Raw genomic sequence first — 5436 nt, forward strand, 5'->3', positions numbered from 1 at the left:
AGCACCCTTTTCATCCACATCTCAACCCTAAAAGCATGAATGGGACAAGATAGACCGGAGAGTGAGACAGCTTTTCCAGCCACAGAATCTAGCGGAACTAGAGGACGACCTAGTCAACACATGGAATAACCTTTAAAGATTACCTGCAGTGGATGAGCAAATTTAATTGATAAAAAGAATTGGTCGTAAAAAACCCGTTGTAAAAATCCGCATTAAAATCCATGCTCAAATAGCAGAGTTATCGGGCTTTGAAAACGTCTATTTTTACCTCCGAGAGAAATCCAATCAGACAAAAATAAAAACACTCGAGAACGAGGCTCTAAAGCCGTGACGTCAGAACATGTACCAGAATGGCGGCGAGTATGGACATTAGAGACGACAGTGACGATTTAAACGAGACATTGTCATGTTATTCCTCTAGTTTTGATGAGATGGAGAACAACACAGCTTATTTGGGGACAGAACCATATTTATTTGAGCCGGAGATCGACTCTGATGAAGAAGATTTGGAAAGAAACACCCCAGATGAAACCAACCAGTCGGACCGCTTGGGAACTAATGAGTGGTAGGGTTACGTCTTATTTTCGTTACAAATTAGTTCAATAAAGGAAAGTTTGCTATTGATCATGTTGAAGAACACATTCATTTAGTATTAAACCTCTATAAATATTGAAAAAGCGAGAATTAGGCCTTCCCAATATCATTTTTTAAAAGCTTACGAACGGTTGCATAGAAATTTTGTTGACAAGACTCGCTCGCACGTTTTGTGAAATACATACTGTAGTTTATTGTACATCTTTTTAACTAGGCAACTTCAGCTCTAGAATGTGAATATTCCTCATTTAGAGAAGCCAACATAATATGTGGCATATAAGAGATTAGATAGAACGTTCTATCGTTAAAATGATATTGTCCTACAGACCCGGTTGTAGTGAGGGCTTGTCCCGAGACACAGTTAGCGTATTCTAACTAATATGAGATACAACATGTTTTTTAATTATTCTTTTAAAACCAATCCTAAACACCCAAATTCATTAAAATTTTCATTTTTAACTAGGGGTTGAAATTCTCCTAGAAAACCCACTAGCCTAGTGGCTACTGATCAGTACATAATTACTAGCCAAGACCTCAAACTAACTAGCCCAACAAATTTTTATGCAAAATGAAAACATAACAAATTAAAGTTTCAAATGCTTTGATGGCAGAAACAAATTAAATTGGTTCTTAGTAAAAAAAAAATCAGTCTACATAGAAAAGCGCAAGATAGCACGAGTCTTAAAATGACTAGCCCCGGACATTGGGGTACTGTAAATTTCAACTCCTGTTAACAAGTGTTAGAAGGGTTAACACTCTTCAAAATGTTTCCAGACTTCAATAGAATTTCTTTTAATTTTTCAAATTTAATTTCAGGTGCTCTTGTGACCACTGTCCTGAAATGGCAACTGTAACTGAATCTATTTGTTGCCATGAAATTCCGGAAGTTATGACTGTATTACATGAAGATGCCTGAAAAACCTGCATTACCCTACACCAAGGATTTGAACCAGTCTGTCTGAATCAATATGTGTTGCGTACTGCATATTTCGAGTACAGGCAGCAATATCAAGACCTTCCAGAGAGTAATGAGTAAGTGCAATGTAAACAAAGATCAAGTTTTAGTGGACAATTGTTTTAATGAGTATAATGGATCTATATCTCTAAACAAATGACTAGATTTACAACAGACAAGCAGTACCATAACAAAGTATTGCACTAAATACAGTTTTCCAAATATGGACCTGTACTAAACATAAGGAATTATATATAAAAAAATATATAAATGTCTATTACATTTCTAAAGATAGAAATATTTGAAAATAATCATAAAAAGAAATGATGCATCAATATAGTAATAATACAGTTCTTAATATCTTTAATCATGATGTGTATCGTTTACAGGATTTATGAGATTGACTTTTTCTAATTTCACCTCTCCCCCCCCCAAAAAAAAAAGTAAAAACAATGGTAAATACAAAAGTCACATTATCCTGACTTCCAGGAATTATGATATCGATCACTGTTTGTTATCATCATCCTTTTCACAAGGTTAACTTTCCCCAAATGAAGCACATAAAAAATTCCCATCTGATTGTCTTATAATACCACAGTCATATTTCATAAATAGCAACAACAAAAAGAAAGTCTACTTCAAAAATACTCAACAACATTAACAACCCATACAAAAAAAAATTAAAACAAAAATACATAACTAAAAGTATAACTTCATGTAAACAATGTGATGTATTTTTATTTTACAAAACAACAATAACCAAAAACAAAATTTCAAAATAATATATCTTAACTATACAGAGCACCATCTAAACAACTAATAAACAATAAGGCAATGTTCGTTTAAACAAAATACTTCATTAAAAGTAATAACTAATAACAAGTGAAAAGTCTCATCTAAAATTAAATGTTTAACACATACAAAAGATTACTCTTTGAAATTTCATATCACAGTGAAAAAAAATATTGACATGGGACACCAACAAAAACAATAAACAAACAAATCTCAAACAGCAAAAATATTAACTTAAATGCCAAATCCAGATATTAGAAATCAACAATACAACACGAAAAGAATCTGAATAACAAAAGAATGCTCAATATCAAATTTTCACTAACATAAAGGTATACGTCAACAATTAACTCTACATGAAACACATGTATAAAATTCATTGCATAAAAAAATATAAATATGAAAATTATCTTTATCAAATAACAGATAACAAAAAAACTTGTAAAAACTTAAAATATACTCATACAAAAACCCTCTCTTTACAGTCGAATGCGGTATATTGGCTACAGACAGCTGGTGCGGTGGTGCTGGGGATGGTTAGGGAGAAATGTTCGTGTCCCACTGCCTGCTTGTGCTGTTACCAAAGTCCGAGAAACATACCCTGAAGAAACAGGCACATACCATGGGTTCGATGCACCTCAATTGCGCTGATACCTTGTCAAGAGCTGGTTTACTGCATCTTCTTTATCAGGATGGTAGAAACCCTCGCACATTGATGGAAGATCAGCTGCGGGCTCACATCGAGGCATGGTCATGTTTGCTGCACGAGTGGTGGCCAACTTCCTCAGGACATTGACATAGTCTAAAACAAAGTTGTGCTAAATGAATATTTGATTTGTTTCAAGTAACTGTTTAATATCTCAAGTATTTTAATGCATTGATGAAAATTTCAAAGGAATTAGAATGTCTCATAATAAAATAGCTACCATATGTAATTCTTGTCTTTACTTTCTTTACTGTGTATTCCCCATTCTTTGCTTTCGGGTATTCAATCTTATACCGCAAATCCCCATTTCTGGTTGTTGCCTGCTCCCTACTTGCGTTTTCGTTGTAATGGAGGGCAGCCAAGATCAAACTGAAATAAATAAATGAACTGATTACTCATGTCAAGGGTAGCAATTTTCAAAATATGAAATAATACATTTTTATATGTGCAAAAATTATTGAAGAAAATTTAAACATACCGACTTTTCCTGCCTTGAAAAGAGAATTTATTCATCCTTGGTGCAAAGTGGTTGATGACGGATTGGTACGCCTCTAAATTTGCTGTCTGCATAGATGGAGAAGGCATAGGAATATCTTTCCTCATTTGGCGACTATAAACGATGGCTTCAAGCTTTGTCATTACTTTTGAACCTGCAATAAGCAATGTAAATTTTTTTTTTGTTTTATTTGCATAGAATCAATGCATATGAATTCTTTCAATACATATTTTCAGCCATTTAAATGTATTTTACTGGAAAGAGTTTTGAGTAATGTTGCATACTTTTGAAATGGGATACTAAAATGAATGCAAGATAAAGGAGCCCACCTGGTGCTAGCCACCTTTTCCTCCTTGCATCTTGGTCAAGATCTGGGTGCTCGCAGCGAGGGAAGTGATCCCCATGGCCAACGTGAACGTTTTGCACATGGTTAGATATGCTGGTCCATTTCTCCCACTTAACTTCATCTTGGGCGTCTTCGGGTTTTGATGAAGGGACCCAGTATAGGTGGTTCGTCAAACTCTTAATCCATTGTGCCAGATCTTTACAATCCCTTTCCTTACTGAGGGCTAGCAGTTTCTTCTTTAAACCTGTAAAATTGACTGATTTTTTAATTTTTTTCAAATAGAAAAGTTATATTGCAAAAATGAAGAGATGGACTTCAGATTTTTTTTTAAAATCCAGCTTTTAATCCCATCCTACCTTTAGCAACATGCCAAACATATATGTTGTGTCGGGTGTTTGGCATGTTCTCCCTGACCCACTTTGCCACCTGGAGGTGTCGATCGCTGACAAAATGGTTGATCTCAATTCCATTCTCTTGAAGAAACTCAATTCCTCTCACTAAGCCCTCTTTTTCCATCTGGGTACTTCCCCTTACTTCATTACTCTAATAAATAGAAATATACATTTTGATAATACAATAGATTTAATTATGATGAAAAAATAAATGCTGTTTTAAACACTTTCACATTTAATATACCAACCCAGAATTAGAATTTACTCAACATGTAACAATACTTTGAAAATGAAATGTCAATGTCTGTATTTACTTTAAACAAAAGACTTGTGTAATCATTTAATAATGAAGAATCATACTTGAACAAGTTGAAGATCTACAATCTGGTTCCTCTCCAAGTCCATCAGGGTGTAGCTCCCGAACTTAGCGCTATGGCCGGGGGATTCTGCCCTGCCATCCCCACCAATATGGACTGGTTGTCCACATTCCAACACCAAATGTTTGTACTGTTTGTAAATCTTGTTGCTCACTCCATACTTGAAGAATTGCTGGATGCAAATAGCATTGCTGATGACTCATAAATGATCTGTATGATATGGAAGCCATATTGAGGAACTGAAACAGTCTCAAAGTCTTTGAAGGTAGGGAACCAGAAAATAACAGGGCACAAGACATTTCCAAGTTTCCAGCTGGAATAGCTCCAACAAGTGGCTGGCTAGACCAAGATCTCTGCATCCCACAAAGTCCACATTCCTGATAAATAACAATGAAGGATCCTTTAACTTGCTTCAATTCACCATTTGTAGGCCCTGCACATGATGGACAGCTGTTGAACAGGGTCATCAGGTGACTTTCATACACAAGAAACTTCTTGTCATGGTTGTTTCTGAAATGGTTAAAAAACAGTAAGTGCCTATCTATCAAAAGAGAAACATTACTTTCTTACAAGTGACTTATTTAAATAGAAAACCTTATGCCCCCCCTTTTTAAAAACCAAAAACAAAAACAAAAAAAAGACATATAATGGAAACAATTTATTTTGGAAAAAAATATTTTTAAAAGAATTAGACTAAAGCTTTATAGAACCCGACAATTTATATGAAAAATATTTGTTATGTTCTTAACAGTATAGAAATTAATAAGCTATTTTTACC

At 34.5% G+C, this 5436-nt stretch overlaps 1 pseudogene; it reads left to right on the forward strand.

Moving 5' to 3' along the window:
* The first annotated feature begins 350 nt into the window (after positions 1-350).
* LOC133203350 (uncharacterized) lies at positions 351-2992 on the forward strand (annotated as a pseudogene).
* The last annotated feature ends 2444 nt before the right edge of the window (positions 2993-5436 follow it).

The sequence above is a fragment of the Saccostrea echinata genome, unplaced genomic scaffold (genome assembly GCF_033153115.1).
Source record: "Saccostrea echinata isolate AGI-Se365-2 ecotype Australia unplaced genomic scaffold, CSIRO_AGI_Sech_v1 ptg000050l, whole genome shotgun sequence".
NCBI classification, from domain to species: domain Eukaryota; kingdom Metazoa; phylum Mollusca; class Bivalvia; order Ostreida; family Ostreidae; genus Saccostrea; species Saccostrea echinata.